This window comes from Pinus tabuliformis, chromosome 7, assembly GCF_031772625.1.
Source record: "Pinus tabuliformis cultivar Carrire ecotype Pingquan chromosome 7, CPIR1, whole genome shotgun sequence".
Classification (NCBI taxonomy): Eukaryota; Viridiplantae; Streptophyta; class Pinopsida; order Pinales; family Pinaceae; genus Pinus; species Pinus tabuliformis.
Window position 1 is genome coordinate 1,036,390,696 of NC_142293.1, and position 21,338 is coordinate 1,036,412,033.

Consider the following 21,338-nt stretch of genomic DNA (forward strand, 5'->3'; position numbering starts at 1 on the left):
GGATGGATACATCCTTCACATTCCATCCCTCCATCACCGTTATCCTTTACCAAGTCTTGGTCTCATTTGTTTTGAAAATATCGCATCCTACAAGAAACTCTGTGTATTCTATAGGAGGATCTTGTAGAAACTACGTAAAGGCCAAAATCAGTCTCAGAGAAGGACCTAGGGGTTGGAAATTCATCTATGAGGCCTATGAACCTCCTTGCTACCATCCATCTTCCTATTTCGCCATTCCATCCCTATACACCCACATTTCCACTCGTTTCTTGCACAGGCACATACAGAAATTTTATTTCTTTCATTCTGAAAACCCAGAAAAAAATGATGACAAATAAAAGCAACAACAATTTTACTCATTCCTACTTGATACCTTCTAGCTATTATTTCTTTTCAGTTGAGACCTTCTTCAATAGTTTTAGCCCTACTCAAATATTAGCTTGAATTTCAGAAGGAGAAGTAGCTATAGGAAATCCTATAGGATTCCTGTAGCAGCTGATCCCTTTGGAAAACATACTCTAGAGACAGGGTCACCGCAGCAGGACATATGAAGCATGCATGAAGCAGAGTTTGAAAGAGAGATCATTAGCATAAGTTAAGGCTGAGCATGTAGAGCATCAGTAGCAACAACAATGGGGAAATGAAGTGCCAAAAGTTTGAAGCATTCATAACACAGCAGCGACTGCGCAGGTAAGTGCCTAAACCTATTCCTCGATTGCATGAATATTATTTCAAAACTGCATGAATTGTGGGAATGGTCACGATTAAACAGAATTGATGGCCAGCTAACTGGCCACCCTTGTTCAGTTACGCACCCTCGTGGAATTCAAATGAGCCCCGTCAAATTCAAACTGCTGATCAGATACACAACCAGCATGTGTGGTATGTCAACTCGGGAAGAAAACATTCAGGACTAGTAGTGGTGGCAGCGTATAACGGGAGTAAGGGAGGTGATGGCTGTCAAGTGGCATACAGAACCATTATGACCATGACATAGGACCAATGGTCTGGATGGGGATAACGTACCCATCCAGCCACCTCACCTCCTCACCACGGATTATGCCAACAGTTAAAGGACAGTGTGGTCTAAGCCTCTGCCACCCTTTGTTTCATTCTTCATTCATGACATTCTCAATTGCAGTACTCACCTACCACCTTTAGAATAACAAACCAGTTGTCTTTCACCAGTTTTCTGCCAGTTTTTCAAAACCCTCCCGCCTATCGGGCTCTACAGGAGCACTACTGCATTCTACAGGAGCCAGAAGATTTCTACAAGAAGGACAGAGAGCAGCTCTACAAAAGGAAAACCCAAGATTTTTGTTAAAATTTGGGCTTGAAACGAGGTAGGCTTGGGAAACCTCTCTACATATGACCTATTTACATAAGGTGGTGGATTAAAAACATAGCATTGGGTTGAAAGAAAGAAAAGTGAAGCTTAAGAGTCTACCTGCATATTTTCTCTGAGTTTTACACAGTTCTCTGTTTTATTCTCTGCATTCAAAGTCTATCCTCTTCTTTCTCACATTCTACTATAAAATAAAACACATGCAACCATAGAGACTATCCTGTGAAGAAGAAAAACTGAATTTGCAAGTCTGTGTACTCTCTGAAAAGAACCTATGTTATTTATCCTCTGTTCTATAAAAAAAAATTTCTTTCCAGACACCGAGAATTAAATTCAAGATAAAAGTAGTTTGAAACAGGGGAAATATTGCAATTTGATGTTGTAAGGAGAAAGCGCACGGGAAAATTCCCTATCTGGTTTCATAAAAAGACAAAATTCAACTATCCCTCTGTTTTCAATTTTTCCTGCTTTCTCACTTGAGCATTTTTAGAAATCACTCAAGACCATTCCAGGAGGTTTCATGAGAAAAGAACCTTTGAACTCCAGCAAATTGCATGAGCACCCCGAGGTGGTGGCCCTCTTCACTAGGGAAAACTGGATGTCTTTCTTTGAAAGAATTCATGGATATGATGAGGAGGTGATTGAAGAATTTTTTATGTCCCTAAGACCCCATTCGAAAACTCATGCTACAATCAGTTTTAGGGGTCTGACCCTAGAGCTTACACCTGATTTCATCAGCAGAATCATAGGTCTTCCACTTGGGCTCCCTTGGAGCAAGGAGGAGAAAACATTGGGATAGGTTGCTAAGAAGACATTTTTCCAGCCTGAGGAGCATCCTATAGAGGATAAAAATGGGGTCAGAAGGACAAGCTTACCTCCTCCATGGAGTGAATTCATCTACCAGATAATGAAGTATATCACTTGTGAAGGGAGGTTTATCATAATTTATGGTTATCACTTTAGGTTATTGCATGAATTGAGATATGGGGTGGACCTTCCTCCAGCTAGAAAGCTCAGTCTCCCATATTTCCTCCTCTAGTCTTTAATAGAATGTGGCACTGAGCTAAATGCAGGGGTCCCAAACTAGCTGGCCCACCATGGGCTCATCAAACTATTGGTAGAATATACCTTACACACATATACCATCCCCATAGCTTGGGAAATTTTCAGGAATATGTCCAGAGATGATGACATCAAAACTTTGACTGAGGACATTAGCCCATCCAGCAGTGAAGAGGAGGAGAAAACCGAGGAACTTGAGAAGAACAGTAATGAGGAAGCACAAGACATTCAAACAAAAGGAAAAACAGAGGAGAAACAGAAAGAAGAGGAGAAATTTGACAAAACTACTGTTGAGCCTAAGGCAGAAAAGAATACAACCTCAAAAAAAAAGATGAGAAAAAGGACAAAGGATGAGAAGAAAAAGCCCAAGAAAGCCGAGAAGAAGACTGCCACAGGCAAGGCAGGGACCCAGCAAGAAAAAGAGAAGACACCACCAGAGATAGCAGAGACACAAACAAAAACAGTAGACATAGGAAAGACTATAAGAGATGAAGGAAAATAACAGCAGGAAGGAACATCCCCTGAAACATTGGCAAGGGAAGCAACAGTTGTGTTTGCTGAATTAAGCACTCCAGCAAAACAAAAGGGAAAAAGAAAAAGGCAAACCTCTATGTATTTTAAAGCCAGAAGGAGCACTTGGATTAAGGTGGACAAGCCCCAGCCACCATCAAAGGAACCAATTGTCATTGAGAATACACCAACTAAAAAGAAGGCAGAATCTCCCTCCACGATCTCTATCACCTATGAGAGAGGAAGTCCTAAAACATCCACTTGGAAGGAAAGAATCAAGTTCATGGAATCCAAAGAAGTCCTACAGGAAGCTGAAACATCTCTACAAGAAACACTAGCCAAGCTGAAAGAAACTAAAAAATTAGAAGAGAAGGTAGTAGAACAATCACAAGGGGAAGGCAAGGCCGAAGAAATATTTGAACCAAGCCCTCAACCTAATTTAGGCTCCTATTACAATCTGCTAGAAGGTGGGAAGATCATCCCACAAAAATTTGTTGTGCCTCTTTTCTTTGAATTAGAAAAAGAAAGGGTTAGAATCCACACCTAGATGCAAATTGCTAAATCTAAAGGAGTTGAAGATATAGGGCACATGCAAGACAAGCTGAAAGAGTTGAGAGGGGAGTTGGCCATGGTAAGGCACATAGAGAGCAGTAAAAGAGCCCAACTATTGGAATAAAGTGAACTACTGAAACAGCAGTTACAGCAAGCGGAAATTAAAAAGGGAGACAGGTTGCCAATCTTGGGAGGGCAACAATAGCAAGAAGGTCCTCTAATAGACAATGAAGCAATAGAGAAGCAGCAATAAGAGGGAGAGCCATAGACTGGTGTTGAAATGCAAATGAAACAACTACAAGAAAAAGAGTCTCAGGCAGCAGCTGAAGTGTAGTTTTTGAAACAACAGTTGCAGGAAAAAGAAGCCCAAATGGCCTACATGGTCAGCTAAGCAATGGAAGCCTTGCAATGCAGAAAAGCAACTAGATCCTATGCATTGTATATTAAAGACCAATGGCTCCAAATCCAAATTAAAACATTGGCCTAAAGGAGCACAATCCCATTCCAAAATTACAACCAGTTTATGCATTTATGTGATAGTAGCTGAGATGAAGATAAAGCCAAGTTAGCAGAATTATATTTACACAGCCTGGCACTTCCTAACATGAATCTATGGGATCCAAGTGCTACATTAGGAGACCTACAACTCATGGCTATGGCTTCTTGGTTGAGCCATGAGGAAAAGAGAGCAGTAGAAATTCAGAAGATTATGACCAGGGAGCTAAGTGAGCCCCTCATGATAAGGGTAGAACCAGAAGATCCCTCAACTCTCATATATGGCCACCAGCACCTTGTAAACAATCCTCAGGTTGCCCCTAACTATGTTGAAAGGGAAGCACATGCTATTTCTCTCTTTGAAGATATGGAGAGACTGTTTGGTGATAACTGCTTTCATGCTTGCACAAGAAGATGGAATACATTGTCCTATAGCTTAAAGATAAGGGAGTATCACTCCCCAACCAGAATGAGGAAAGCTATGAGGAGAGTACCCTTATACAAACAATCAATGCAAAACTTGAAATCCAACTGGATTTGTCTTAAGTTCAGTTCTCCACTATTGCTAGGACTGTTAGAAAGGGTTAAGGAGGAGGAAGAATAGAAACAATGGGAGGAAGTGGACAGGAAAGTAGGTTTTCATGACAGAGAAGAGGACATCACCTCAGAGGCCTGGGATGTCAGGGAAGCTATTAAAACTATCAATGATGAAGAACTGGATTAGTTTCTCAGAGGATGAGCAACACATTCAGCAGGGGGGTGATGATGAGCCCTAGAAATGGGTAACTATATGGGCTTATTCTACCTATTATTTTAATTTAATCCACCATTATCCATAGTTTTTTTCATGTTTTTGAATATATTTATGTCAATAGAGTGAATGGGGATAGTCACTTTGCCACATAGTCTAATGAGTGTTTATTGCATATTTTTGGAAATTTTTGGACAAATACTAGGCATTATGAGCAGATTGGTAGCCAAACTCAAAGAAACAGGGTTGAGGACTTATAGGAGGGGTGTATCTTTCATTAATTACCCCTTCTTCGAGTTCTCCATCAACAGATCAGAGTACAACAACCCACAAATGATGATTCCAAGGGGAAGCCGAGTAGGTCTAGTGAAGTTGTTGTTATCTGTAGTTTTAGGCAGCTGAGTTCCTAAAGTTTAGGAGGAATGTTGGGAGTCCTCACTTGTATAAATAAGAAATCTTCAAGCCTCAGTAGTTTAGCCATTTGATATTCTATTTTCGCACTTTAGTGTGGCCTTGTACTCAACTCATTTTCGAGCTCTTTTTGCAGACAATTTGGAGATGTAACTATTTTTTTTTTTTTTATCAATGAAGATGAATCCAACTTTGAACCAACACTAATCTTTCCTAGAAGGCTGCAGCTCTTGGGTTTGGGCCCAACCCAAGTACCCAACACCTCCTTTGTGTATTTATATTTTTCTTTCTTGCATTCATGAAATAATTTATGTTGTTTAGGTTAAATCTTGTTTTGTTACTTAGGTTGCTTTTGATGATTAGAGTAGTTGTTCTTGCTTCAGGATTTATTAGATAGTTTGCTACAATAACAGAAAAAGATCCAAAAAAGGCTACCAAGAAGGCCTTGATCTCCTCTCACCCTCCTTGGGACCATGATTTCAGATCAAGGCACTCTTGCTGCCACCGAAACATTGTTTTTTCTTTCCAATGCAATTGCTAGTGTGAGATTTCGAGTTGGAGAAGTTTATATCAGTTGGATTCACATGCTTAGATCCTTTCTTGTTTAGTTTCCATGGCTTTCTTGCATAACTTCCTGTCCATAAAGTTATGTTCAGCACTTTTCTGGTTTTTAGGTCAGAATTAGGTTAAAATAGGTAAAACTCTGTTTTTTTGTTCTTGCTTGGGACAGTTTTGAAAAGTATGTGTGCAACTCACTTGTAGAACACTCCAGCTTATCATTCTCCCATCACACAACCTACTCCAGTCCATCTCTCAAGCTTTCCCCCACTCATTCACCGTACTTTCCTAAACTGTCCTAATTTCTCCGCTTTTGTGCAAAATTGCTTTCTTGACCTTTGAACAAATCCAACCATCTCCTTCATTCCTGATCTTCATTTACAAAGTCCTAGACCCCTTAAAATCTCCATCTAGCTTTCATTCCCTTCTCCCACATTTTTTCCACCTTCAAACCTCCAAAAACCACTCTCGGTCTCCTCCTATCGATCCTCTTGTAGAAAATCTTGTAGATCCCCTGCAGCCTCCTATAGGAGTTCATGCGAGTGATTTTTCAAAGTCTGGTCACAAAGGAAGTCTCTAGAAGGGTACTAGGAACTTCTTAGGACCTCTCTACACCTTCCCCACCTCTTGCAAAAGCTAAATCCATCTCCCTTCCCCACAAAACCTCTGCACAGTCACAACTAGTTAAAACACAAGCATAATAATTCTACATGAAAATGATCAAAAGTACAAAAAAGATGATTTTTTCCCTTTTTTCCATCAGAAGTAGCTTGAATACATGCATTTTACCTTTTCAGTAGTCAATGGAATCCATTTCAGTAGTTTCCATCTCTTTTCTTGCAAAATTAGGGTTAGTGGGTAAAACTAGGGTTTGCTAGGGTTTGCGTTTCCTTTCAGTTTTCATCTTCTTTCTACAAGTAGAATAGCCTCTTTTGAGTTAGTTTTCTTCTATCATAGTTAAAAGCTTCTTCTGAGAACTCATAGAAGTTGTCTTAAGCTCCTAGCGAACTTGTGCCAACTGATTAAGTGACAGCCTGCAGTAAGAGCTAGTACTTGTCCATATAGCACCATCACTTCCAAGTTTGTTACGAACTACCGGGTTGATAAAAGTAAAGTAGGGAGCCCCATTAGTTGCAGCATTATTGCTGCAATAATGGAGTTCACCAATCTGTAAACTGTGTGGTAGTGTGTTCCACCTCCTCATAGAAGCATGAATACAGTCATCCCCAAGTAATCTTTCCATATCCTCAAAAGTGTGCAATAGCCTGAGCCTGATCATTGATATACTTAGGGGTAATTTGAGGATTATTTGCAAGCAGCTAGTGTGTGCTGATGAGAGCCATGGAGTTTGATGGCTCAGCTCTGATCATTAAGGGCTCATTCTGCTCCTTTATCATCAACTTCCTTATCTCTTATGCCCTTAATGCCTCATGATGCATCCATGATGCGATGGCCATTAGTTGCAGGTCTCCTAGCCTAGCATTGGGGTCCCACACATTCATGTCTGTGAGCGCCATGTTATGCAAATAGAACTCTGCTATTTTTTCCTTGTCTTCTGAAGAGATTTGGTCACATAGGTCCATGAACTGTCTGTAATACTGAAAATGCATTGTGCCTCTCTATGCCAAAGTCTTGATTTGAAACTGTAGCCATTGGTCCTTGAGGTATAATCCATATGATTTTGATGGTGTTCTGCACTACAGTGCTTCCATAGACCAGCTGGCCATGCATGCTAGTTGTGTCTCTCTCTCTTGCAACTATCCTCTAAGTAATGCATTTTCTATTTCCAAGTGTGTTCTTGTGATTGCCTCTCTATGTCTTACAACACTTAACTCCCTGCCCATTTCTATAAGCTTGTTCTCCATGTGGCCAATATCCTCTACTCCCTTGGATTTGGCGATTTGCATCCACCTATGGCTCCTTATTCTCTCTTTCTCCAACTCAAAGAAAAGTGGGATTGCAAATTTTTGAGGAATGATTTCCCCCCCCCCCCCCCCTCAAGAAGATTGTAGTAAGAACCCAAACTAGGTTGGGGATCAAGTTCTTGAGTCTTTATTGCTTCATCCTTCCGCTGTGACTATCCTTCTAATCTTTTTTCAAGCTTTTTGGTCTCCTGTAGTCTTGACATGGTCTGCTGTAGAATAGTTTGTGCTTCTTGTAGAACAATTTTTGAGTCCTGTAGTTGCACTCTTTCCTTCTAGGTGGAATATCTGGGGGTTCCTCTTTCATATGTGATAGGGGTTTTAGAGGGAGATTCTTCCCCTTTGACAGTGGGTGAAACTTTACTTACAATGGGCACTTTAGAAGAAGGTTAGGGCTTCCCTTGTTTGATCCTTGTGCTCTTCTGAGCCCTAAAGTACATTGAGGTCTGCCTCTTCCTCTTTTGTTTGGATTTAACTGGGGTGCTGACGGTAGCAAGAGCAGCTACTGCCTCCCTTTCTAGGGTCTTAGGAGACACTTTTGTCTTTTTGGCCCCTTTTTCCTCTCCTTTTGTCTTCTCTGTCTCTACTGGTTTTGTTTCCTCTTGCTCTGTTTTGGTTTCTTACTCCTCTAGTGTAGTTTCCTCCTTCTCTGTTTTGGTGTCTTCCTCCTCTGTTTGATCTTTAGTTTCCTCCCCTTCTCCCCCTTTCTTCTCTTCCCCCTCACTATCAGAAGGACTGAGGTCATATGTGAGGGACTTTATATTAACTTCTGTTGCCATGTTTCGGAAGATTTCCCATGCTATGGAGATTGTGAAGGTATGGAGGGCTTCTTCCACTAACATTTTAATTAACCCATGGTGACCCAAATAATCTAGACCTCCTACCTTCAACTTAATGCTGGAGTCTATGAGGGCAGGAGAAAATAGCGGATGCTGAGTTTCTGGGGTGTTGGAGTTTCCATGTCATATCTCAGCTCATGGAGGACTTTGAAATGGTAGCCATAAACTATGTTATACCTCCCTTCACAGGAAATATATTTGATAATCTGGTAACTGACCTCATCCCAAGGGTAAGGTATGCTTGTCCTCCTAATGCCATTTTTGTCTTCTACATGATGTTCATTGTTTTGGAAGAAGGTTTTCTTGGCAGACTGTCCAATTGGCTTTTCATCTTTGCTCCAAGGTAATCCAAGAGGGAGGGTGGTAACCCTATTGATAAATTCTAGGGTGATTTCCATGGAGAGACCTCTCAAGGTAATAGTGGCATGGGTCCTCAAATGAGGGACTAAAGAAAGGGCAAACTCCTAAGCCACTTCTTCATCAAACCCTTAGAATTTTTCAATGAATGGCATCCAATTTGCTCTGGTGAAAAGGGCTACTACTTCGGGATGTTCATGGAGCCTGGCTAAATTTGTGGGTTCCTTCCTCATGAATCCCTCTATCATTGTGCTTATACCCATTTTTAACACCTAATAGAGATGGAGATAAGAATTTTGAAGAAACAAGAAAATAGAGGAAAAACTGTGTTTTTTTTAAGAAAACAGGTAGAAAATTCTTATGTAATTTCTCTCCTTCTATGGAATCAATTTCTCCTTAAAATTATAGCATTACTTGCATATATTGATAATCGAGGTGGGTATGCAAAGAACCTACCTCCTCAAGCCAGAAATCGAGCAAAGACCCTATGTTTTCTTCCTTAAAAACAGCGTATTGCCCCTCCTATAGAACTGCCTGTAGGTGCTCCTATAGAACTTGTAAGTTCTCCTGTAGAATGCCGATAGAAAGAAGGTGGATGAAAGCCATAGAGAAAAAATTTTTCGAGGTTATGGGGGTGGTATAGAGCTTGCTACAGCTAAATGGACAAGGATGAAATGGAAGAAAAGGTGGTGAAGGAGTTTCGAGGAGGAGTACTTATGTTTTCTTTGAGATATTTTCAGTGATGGGGTGAGCTAGCAAAAATGCATGTTGCCATATTTGGACCGTTGGTCCCCACTGCCCTATCATCATGGATCTTTCCCACAATCAATTCCCATCATTGCATCAGAGTTTGCAAGCACTCCACTACCTGTCCTTTAGATCTTTCTATAACTTGACTAGGCACACGTGTGGTGGCATATCCAGATGAGCGCAGTCAACTGGATGAGGGTGGCCAGTTACTAGCCACCTTTTCTCATTCAACCCTAACCATCTCATTTTCTCATGCATATTTTTCAATTACATAGATGCAATAGAGGAGAGGGTTAGTCACTTACCTGCGAGTCGAATGTATGTGTTCTGAGGCATTTTGGTTCTTTTGCTGCTGCATGCTCTTATTTCAGTTGTTGCATGCCTGTATCTCCTCTATTGTTATGCTTTCTTCTTCCTCATATGTGGCCTGTTTGCTTTGTGTAAGTATCCTCTGGCTAGATCTAGCATCAAATGTTTCCTTCAATCCTATGGCTGCACCTATTTTACTATTGTGGCTTGATTTTAATGGGATCAGCTGCTACAGGAATTCCTACAGGAGCTCCTGTAGCTGCTTCTCCCTTTAAAATTTTTAGCTGATTTTTGTGTTGGGAGCTGGGAGTATGATATTAGAGATGCTGATGAAGATAGAGAGATACTTGGTAAGCTGCAGGTGAGATTTGGAGGTGCTGCTCCCTTTATTTTTGTTTTTTTTCTTCTAAAATACTGGTTTCTTTGTCTTTCGATAGGAAGGGAAAAAAATGATGATGATGAGGTGGTGCAGGCTTGGGATGGATGGCTAGGAGGTTGGATATCTGGAGGAGGGTTTACATGCTCTTCATGAAATATCTCAGGCACTCAAACTGCTTTTTGAAACCATTTCTGGCTCTCTGTGATTTCTACAGGAGCCTCTTGTAGAACACACAAGGCCTCCTGTAGAACACACAGTTTCCGAGAAAAAAACACAGTGGGGTGGAATGAAGGTTAGAAATGATGGAGAAGAGTGTGGGGGATATGAAATAGGCTTGGTGGCATCTTCTATTGCTCCCTGTGGTCCACCTGTAACCTGTAATGCACATTAAAAGTCAATTCCCTTTCTTATTTTCTTTGTTTTTTCTTCTTTTCTTTTTTTTTTCGAAAGACAACTAGGGTGCCTCAAGGAGGTTTTCACCCTATTTGCCTGCCCTGGGTGCCTCCAAGGGAGGTTTTCACCCAGGGATATTATTCTCTTTCTTTTTTTTGTTTTCATCACTGGGCCACCTCAAAAGAGGTTTTCAACCCAATGATGGGACTCAAGTGCCTCATGGATGTTTTCAGTTGAGTCCTTATTACTTTTTTCTTTTTCTTGCTTCTTCAGTGAGTGGGCGAAGTGGAGGCTAAGACCTACTCCACTACCGTCACTATCTTACTTAGATATTTAATGAAATCTCACTTGGAGAAAGGATTCTTGTAAATTTTCAACCTATGTCCATTGACAAGCATGGGGATGGTTTCATCATCAATGGTTTTGATTAGAACTGAACCATTGTCATTACATTTTTCCACAGTGTAGGGCCCAGCCATCTTGTCTTCATCTTACCTTTGAATTCTTTAAACCTTGAGTCATAGAGCAGTGCCCAATCTCCCTCTTGGAATTTCTTCTCCTTGATATTTTGGTCTTCCTCTGAAGTTGAACTACCTCTGTGTGGAGAAGGGCCTGCAATATTTGTTCATCCAATCCATTGAGCCGGAGTAGTCTTTCCCTCTGTGCATGGCTGAGGTCTAGGTCCAGCTGAGTTTCCATTCTTAGTGTATTTTATTCAAATTCTATTAACAACGAAGCCTTCTTCTCATAGACCAGTTCATAGGGTGTGAACACTGTGGTGGTCTTCCATGTTGTGCTGTAGGCCCAAGTCGCCTCAACTAGTCTATCCACCCAATATTTTCTATTGTTGCACACTACCTTGGTCAAAATTCCTTCCAAAGCTCTGTTAGAGACTTTCACCTACCCATTAGCTTGTGGATGGTAAGGGGTGGAAGTCTTGTGCTTGACTTTATGATGTGTGAGCAGGTCTTCAATAAACTTGGAAGTGAACTAACTACCTTGGTCTGTGACCATTTCTTTTAGATACCCGAACTTATAAAATATGTTTTCTCTCAAAAACTCAACTACTTTTTAATCTGTTGCTGCTTTGATTGCTTTTTTTTCTACCCACTTTGTCAGATAATCGGTGAACATAATGATGTATTGCTTCTGTCTTGAAGGATGGTTGATAGGACCCACAAAGTCCATGCCCCACTTCTCAAATGGCTCTAAGGTCAGTTGAGGTTGCATATCTCATCCTTTGGAGTAGGTTTCCCCATCCTTTGACATCGATCACATTGGCTGGTATACCTCCTAAAATCTTGATGAAGAGTGGGCCAATAGTAGCTTGCTTGCAATATTTTGAAAGCAGTCCTCTTTGCTACAAAATGGCCTCCACAAGGCCCGTCATGATAGGTTAGGAGAATTTCATAAACTTCCTCCTCCCTGACACATCTTCTCAAGATTTTATCTGGGCCAAGTTTGAAGAGATTGCCCCCAATCTAGGTGAAAGGGGTGCTTTTCCTCACGATCTTGCTCTTCTCCTTTGAGGACAGGTGTGGTGGGAACTGTGTTGAAACCAAGTAGTTTGCTATATCAACAAACCGTGGAGAGAGTATTGAGATAGCAAATAGGTGTTCATCTAGCATTTGATCATCCACCATTCCTTCTTCACCTGCGGCCAAATTTACTCTAAACAAAAAGTCAACAAAAACATTTTCTTTACCAAGCTTATGAACAATGGTCAAATCAAACTGCTACAGTAAAAGCAACCATCTAATAATGCAAGCATTTACATTTGGTTTGTTCATTAAATATCTAATTGTAGCATGATTAGTATGTACAAAGATTTGATAGCCTGTGATGTAATGTCTAAATTTGTTTAAGGATTGCACTACAACTAGGAGTTCCTTCTCGATTACCGTATAATTTAACTCTGCCTTTGACAAATTTTTACTTATAAAGTATATGGCATAAGGTAACTTTTCATCAATTTGTCTTAAGGCTTCTCCTATTGCTTTGTGCAAGGCATCTGTGTGGATGTGGAAAGGCAGGGCCCAGTTCAGGCCTCTCAAAATTGGGGCAGTCACAAGTTTTCTTTTCAAGGTATCTAGGGCTTCTTGACAGTTTTTAGACCATATGAACTCGACATCTTTCCCTAAAAGACCAAATAGTGGAGAGGCTAACTTACTAAAATATTTAATGAATCTCCTGTAATATCCAGCTAAGCCTAGGAAACTTCAGACATCTCTCACCTTTTGAGGAGGTTGGACCCTTTAGACGATGGCAATTTTGTTGGGGTCCACCTGCAATCCTTGTTGAGATATTGCATGACCTAGCACAGTCCCTTCAGTCATAAAAAATTCACATTTTTCCAGACTGAGGGATAGGTTCATTTTAATACACTTGTCCAAGACTTTTCCTAGGTTAGATACAGCTTCCTGAGAGTTAGAACCATAAGGAGTAAAATCATCCATATATATTTCTGCTGCATCATGAACCAAATCAAAAAATATACTGAATACTGCTCTCTAGAAAGTGGCTGGAGCATTACACAAACCAAAAGGAAGGACTCAATACGCAAAGTTACCCCAAGGACAAGTGAAAGTGGTCTTATCTTGGTCCTTCGGGCTGATTTGAATCTGATTGTACCCGCTAAACCCATCTAGGAAGGAGAAAAACTTTTTCCTCACCATACCATCTAACACTTGATCTATGAAAGGCAAAGGAAAATGGTCCTTTTTAGTGGCTTTGTTCAGTTCCCGATAATCGACACAGATTCTCCACTTACCATTTTTCTTTGGCACTAGCACCAAGGGAAAGACCCATTCACTGTCACAGATGGGGTAGATGAATCCTGCATCCAATAATTTTTCCAATTCTTCCTTAACAATGTCCTTGAGGGGGTGATTCATCCTCATTTGAGGCTGCCTAACTAGTTTACAATCTCCCTTAATGTATACATGATGAGTACATATTGAAGGTTGCACTGCCTTCATCTCCTTATAACTCCAGGCAAAGGAATCTAAATGTTCTCTCAATAAGCTGCACAGCTCCTTCTCCTGGGAAGTCGATAGGGATGAATTTATTTTGAAGGTTCTTTCTAGGCCAAAATCTACATTCTTAACATGGATAGAGGTTGGGTCGGTCACACAGAGATCATTTAAGGGATTGTTTTGGGTTTCTTTCACTATATCTTCTAATGGCAAGGTATTGGGGGGTGGATTCTGAATTAAATTTTCAATGATATCATCCTCATTTTGCGGTTTTCCCCCCATGATAGTTTCTATGCACAAAGAGATGCAGAATAGACTTCATCCTCATCCTCATCCTCGAACCAGAGAGGTAGATCATCTTCTAGCAAGGGTTTGGCAGGAGGGTATAGGATCATTTTTTTGGACATATGCCCATTCTTGATGGTCATGTTCCCAGCTCGACATCTAATGTAGGCATCCGCAGTAGCCAACCAGGGTCTCCCCAGGATGAGAGGATACCCAGTGAACTTTTCATTTGTCTAGAGAACTAGGAAATCAACAGGGTACTCCCAAGAATCAATGGAAACCATCACATCTTCCACAATCCCTTCATAGGTCATGGTGGAGTGGTCTGCTAGCTACAGAATTGTCATGGTCTTCCTGAAGGAGCCCTGGAGGTTAAGTTTGAGCATGGTGTCCTTTGTCATCATATTAATGGAAGCTCCCAAATCAATCAAGGTATGTGGGATCATGGTGCCATTGATGTGGAAATCAACTACTGGGCTTCCAGGGTCCAGATATTTCAGACAGATTATCTGCCCCAACATCAAGTCAGACAGTTATCCTATGACATTGATGGTTGGGGCATCTCTTTTGCCCCTGCCTAGATGCCTAAAGCACCTCTCCTTGATCATATTATTGTATATAGGCACATCTTTTATGGCCTAGAGAAGTGGTATCTTTACACATAACTGTTTCAATTCTCCCAGAAGATCAATTTCTTTTGGGGTGGGTTGTGTTGTCCTGTATAGTCTCTCAAGAAAGGGTGGAATTGCTTCAGGTTCACTTTCCTCTTTATCTTCCTCAAACTCCTTAGGGGGATGCTAGCTATCTTGGAGGACCTTCCCAGATCACATGTTAATCCCCTGGATCTCCACAGCATAAGTTGGGCATGATGGTTCCCCACTATATACTTGCTGAGCCTTTTGTTGTTCAGGTTCGGGTTTAGCTAGGTAGGCAATTGAGGTTGCCTTGGTGGAGCAAGAGGAAATGGTTGTGGTTGAGCAGGTGGTGGAGGAAAAAGAGTAGGAGGAGAGTTGTATTGGGGCCTCCATCCCTGATGAGTTGTATTCCACTGAGGTTGTGGTTGAGCATAGGATTGAAATGAATGAGCGATTGGTTGGGCATGATACTGAGATGGATAGGACCAAGGATGAGGTGTGGACCAGGAAGGATGAGTAGGATGGCCCAAAGAAGGTATGGGAGTGACTTGGTTGGGGTTGTAGTATGCCTGGGATGTCCCTTGCATCCCCTGCTGGTATGGTCTTGGTCCATGCAGTCTCCTCTGGTTCATGAAATAGAGTGGTTCAGTGGCTCCTTTGGCTCCCTGGTATACAACTTTAAGTCCTGGAAAGGAAGGACACTTGTCTATAGAATGATCTTCTTCACAAATTGAACAAACCTCTATAGAGTTCAATGGGCATTCATTCCTAAGAAGCCGCCTGGTTCACCTAGGACAAAAGATGGCAAAAGACCTCTCTGCTTCCTCTTGTTTCCTTTTGATATGCAAGGTATCCATTTGCATGACAAGAGTTTGCAACATCTCACTCTTGAAGTCTTCTAGCATGTTTCCAAGTTCACCTTTGATGGATGAATTGGATGAGGAGGTACTGGCTATGGGTTGACTCCCCCTACCTCTCTTTCTTGCTGCTCTAGAATGATTTCTGAAGATAGTCTTTATGTCCTCATAAGGTAGTTGGTAGATATCTCTCCTGGCCAATAAATGGAGGGTGTCTAGAAGGTCTTCTGAAATTCCCCTGAGCAGGACCAACTTTAGAGATTCAGGGTCAAGTGTACCCTTAGCCCTTTTGTAACTGAGCTAGAACCTCTCTTCATAATCTTCCAAGGATTCATCACTTCCCATGGTTATTCGAAAGATTTCTTCCTTGGTATCCTTTGACCTACAGTAGTCTCGGTATTTGTTGTTGAAGGCCTGCTGCATCTGAGCCCAAGTTGTGATGCTATTGCCAGGTAACCCCATGAACCAGTGCAATGCTACATCCTTGAGAGTAGAAGGAATTAGTTTCAAGTTTTCCTCATCTTCTGCATAGTCATAGGTTCGACAGATGACAACAAACTCAAACAAGAAGGTGTCAGGATCTTCAGTGGTCACACCATGGAAGTGAGGTAGGGCTGAAGGGCGTATGTTCTTAATTTTGGTGTCCCCATTGGTCTCTCGGATGGGAAAGGTACCCTTTACTCTTTCTACATTCCCCCTAGCATTTCTGTTTTCAGCCATTGTCTCAGGAGGTATGTCTTCTTCTTCTTCTTCTTCCCCTATAGGTTCTTCAAATATATCAGGATTTTCACCTAAATGTTCTTCTTGATCACTGCCACCGAAGAGGAGAGAAGGATGGCTATATGATGTAGTGGGGGTGTTGGGCAAGAATTTTCCTGAATTATCTCTATTCCTACGAGGCATGAAAGGAAATATTTTTGGTTGGCTTTTTTGTCTTTTTCACTGCTTGTACCTGCAAAACTGAAATTGATTGAACAAACAAATTGCAACTAACTGAAATTAACTTGCTGAAATGAAATTGTAGAACTGAAAATGAAAGCAAATGAAATGCAGAACTAAAAGCAAGGAAATGACTAATATACTTTCGCTGAAATGAAGTTACTGAAATGAAATTGTAGAACTGAAAAGGAAGGAAAATGAAATGAAAAACTGAAAGAAAGGAAATTACTACTCTACTTTTGCTGAAATGGAAATTTCATAATTGAAAATGAAAGCAAGGAAATGTAGAAACTGAAAGAAACAACTACTCTACTTTTGCTGAAATGAACTACTTAGCAGAATGTTGTGATAGAGAAATAAAAGAAAGCAGTAACCACAAAATACTTTGACGCTTCCCTAGCAACGGCGGCAAAAAGTGGTGAGCACCTGTATTGCAACAATAATGCTACAACTCTTGGGCTTCCTACTTTACTTTTATCAACCCAGTAGTTCGTAACAAACTTGGAAGAGACGGTGCTGTATGCACAAGTACTAGTTCTTACTGCAGGTTGTCACTTGGTCAGCTGGCGCAAGATCACTAGGAGATCAAGCCAACTTATATGGATTCAAAATAAGCTCTATATGTGATGAAAGAAAGGAAAGATTATTCTACAGAGGCTACTCTACTTGCAGAAAGGAAAAGAAGACTGAAATGTAAGGTAGATCTAACAAACCCTACTTAACCAACTAATCTTACTTTTGCAGAAAGAGAGATGAAAAACCATGAAATGAATGCCATCACTTAATCTAGGAAGTAAACAGTATCTACTCAAGCTATTTTTAGAAGGAAATGAGAAAAAAACATCTTTTTGGATTTTTATGTATTTTTATGTGAAATTGTCATGCATGTAATTTATTTGTTTATGAATGTGGCAGTGATTTGGTGGCGATGGAGGGTGACTTTGGTATTTGCAAAGGTGTAGGATAGTGTGGATGGGTCCTAGGAGGGCTCAAGTGTCCTTTTGGAGGATTTTACAGCAATCAGACTTAAAAAAGAAGCCTATAGGAAAGTCTACAGGAGGCTATAGGGGATCTACAAGAGGTCTACGACAAGATTCCGAGAGACTTTTTGGAGGTTTTGAAGGTAGGAAAACTAGTGGAAAGGGTAGTTGAAGGCTAGGATGATGTGTTAAAGTGTCTAGGGTCCATCAAGAATGATTAGGAGAAATAAATATGGTCGGATTGGTTCAAGGAAAGAGAGGAAAGAATGTGGAAAAGTGCAGAAACTAAGGCAGATTTGAAATGAACGCTGGGTGACCTATGGGGCATAGATAAAAGAGAGATTGTGATGGCTGATTGGCTAACTTGCTATGAGGAGAGATTTGCTGCAAAAGAACCGAAAATCAAACAATGAGATTAAGAAAGCAAAGAAACTAGATACACTAAAAAAAAAGAATTTTGCATCAAGCTAGTCTAAACTGTAATCTAGGAAAGTAAATGCTGAGAAATGATACAATGGGAGAAATCATGGAAGGAAAATTATTGTAAGAAAGAAATGAGCATGGTGAAATAGATCTAAAGAAAAGAATTAACTTTCTAACAAACTGCAACACTAGAAATCCTATGGAAAAGGAAAATCTGTTTTTTTTGTGAGAGAAAGAGGGTCTTGGCCTCAGTTCATGGTCCCAAAGGGAGGAAAGGAGGCCAAGGATCTATTGATTGCTTTCTATATATTATTTCTATCATTGTTCAACCTGCTATGGAAAACTCAAATGAAAGCAACCTTCTAAATCACCAAAAGCAACCTATTCTTAGCCAAGAAAGAAATTTATCTAACAACAACTAATATGTAAACTGAAACAAAGCATATAAATACAAACAAGAGGAGCTTGGATACTTGGATTGGGCCCTAACCCAAGAGCTCCAGCCCTCTGAGGTAACTCAGTGCTAGCTCGAAAAGGACTTCATCTTTATTATCAAAATAATAATAGGATTACATGAAACTGTCAACAAATGCGAGCTCGAAATTGAGCAGAGCAAAGCTGCAACAAAAATTTGAAAATTTGACTAACTTTCTAATGAGGCCCTAGGCATATCTACTTATACAACTGAATCTCCCAACAGATTCTTTAAAATCAAGGAGGCTTCACTCCCAAAACTTGAGATAAACAGAAGTTATCCTCCACTTTCTTGGCTGCCTCCTAATGCATTGATGTAGTTGTTTGTGCTCTGAGTTGCATGATGGAGAATTTGAAGTGGGGAGTCATAAATAAGGGGATACCCTCGTATAAATCCTCTCCCTTGTCTTCTTCTAATACTTGCTGCCAATTGTCCATTAAATCTTTGACTTTGTCTCCAAAATTCAACAAAAATATGCATTAAACACATATTAGACTCCATGGCATAATAACTAACCCAACTCACTCTAGAAGCATAAATATAATAAAAAAACATGTAATAAGCTAAGAGAATGGTGGATTAAACTAAGTTAGGAGGAAAAATGAGCCCATATAATTACCCATTTATGGAGCTCATCACTTACTATGCACACAGACGAAGAATTAAGAATATTGTTATCTATGAGTGCTGATGTGGAGGTATGGGAAAAAATTATAGCAGTGAACCTTTTTGTTCAACCAATTGAGATCTAAAAAGGAAAATGTGTGATTATATATACATGTGTGATAGTATTTGGAGAAATGCCAACCTAACCCAAAAATTTGTTGACATTTTGTTGGAGTTGACCTATAATTGTTCCTAAATTTAATAAACATGTAAAATAGGACTGACTTTTCAATACAAGATATAAATTGATAGGAACATCACCAAATTGTGAGAGTGTAAAAATTGGTATGTTTTAAATGGACTGATCCCTTTGAAATGTCTTAAATGTGGTAATGAAGGTTGAGCCTCATTCTAGAACCCCTTTGTGCATCCATCTTAAGAATTGGTGTAGGATGCAACACTTCAAAATAATTTTGTAGCAGTGATGTCAAAACTTATATAGTGACATGGGGTTGGAGTTAGCCTGTCAAAGCTCATTGGTCTACTCTAGAACTTCTCTAGGGTGATGCCTTAGATGATTTGGAGTACAAGGACATGATATGGTATTTAGTTTGCATTGAAGAAGCTTTGGAGGCTAGATACTACAGAAAGACCCCTTGTTCTGAACAGGGAAGCACATGCCACTAAAGAAAGTAACAACAAGTACACAGATTTGAAACTAAAATCACGTCACTATTTATTACTCTTTGAAAAAAGAAATAACTAAAAATTTCAAACACTACTATTCACTTTTCCTTTACTCTAGAAGGTACAATGAATCTGGAAACATGTACAACAATGTCTCAACTTTCTTAACTCCTAATCCTAATGCACCTTCCTTGCATGGATAGATAATACAATTAAAGTTTGTAACTAGAGAATATGATATGAGATATGCAAACATGCTTCCTTAGCTAAGGTTGAGAATTAATAACTAGGGAAGTTCTCCTTTTAACTATGCATGCAAAAACTAAATAAAGCAAAGAGTTTCACTACTCCAGGTGCCAAAAACGAATCCACTGCCTAAGGTAAGTGCTTTGCCCAGAACAAGATATTAAGGACTCAGAAACTTTGTTGCTTCCTTAAAGAGAGGTGTATTCCAAACAGAACTAAGCTATCATGCACTATCCTCCAAATTCATTCACCTTTAATAGAAATCTTGTGCCCAAAAAAAGACAAGAGACCAATATCCAACAGAATTCGCTGACCATCCAGAGACCCTTGTGCTCAAACAACGAGATAATAAGGGAATGTCAAATAAGGTGGAATGTTTCACCACCAAAATTGACAATAGATAAAAGGGGTCAAAAACTATTAGACCTAATGCTCAAGAACAAATGAATTAATCCACACTTAGCGATCCAAAATGAATTCAATCCTTCTTTATTTATAGATTTTGCAGAGGGGTGTCATATTCTTAAGTGATTGAGTAGAACTTTTTTTTTTTTCTCAATCTATCTACTTCTATTATTATACAAAAAGATTCAAAATGTTACAGCAAGGCCGTGGCCTTGAATATCTTTCCATGAGATTGAAAATTAACACAGCTGAACACCTTCCAAAAATGGTGGACTTCCTTCTGTTACATCTTCTCCTAAGACTCTAAACATTGCGAAACAGAAAAGCTGATACAAACAACTATTGCACTGTTCTACAACGCTGAACAAGGACAAATAGACATAGATTCAAACAGTCGACATAGAGACATATAGACACATACTATGTAATGACACAGGCAGAATTGCAAGTTCCAAAAACAGAGTAATGCACCTACTTCTTAGGCTGCCGAGAGCAGAGTGCCATCCAAGATCAGTCGTCATCCGTAGTGTAGGGTTCCTCTATTACCCTGTACCCAAATTGCAAAGAGTCTTCCGAGTCTGAGCGAAGGACCACCGAGCCGGTTGGGATTCCCGGAGCAGGCTTGCTTGGACCATCAGATGCAACTTGAGTCGCCAAGGAGGAAATTCCCGTGACCGGGTGTTGAGTGTCAATTGGAGGCGTTGTCCCTTGATCTGGCGGAATTGCCCAATGAGCTACTACCTGAACGCTTGGATTTGCACAATTTCCTATCGTAACAGAGACTAAGAAAGTGGAATTGGCTAGAGTGCAGGGGATAAGATAGCGGCCTGTTGGATGCACCGCATGCTCACATTCAACCAGCCTTCCACGCCCGTGACCTCTGCCTCTTCCAGCCCTGGAAACTTGAGGCCGATTTTGCTCAGGTGCCAACTCAACCGAGGAGGAAGGAGAGATGGGGGCAGACCTCTGTGAGGTGGTGCGTCCACGGGAGCCTCCGCGTTTGCTACCCATTCTTGGATGCTCTCTCGGCATTGCAGTATACAGTGGATTGACCAACTCACAAATACACGGAGGGGAGCAACTAACCAGAACGTGAGCTCGTTGAATTGGAGCTAAATTCCCATGAAACACGCGCAAGCCTGAGACGGAGACGGACTTGGGCACAGAGAGTGAATGCCCCTGAGCTGCCAAC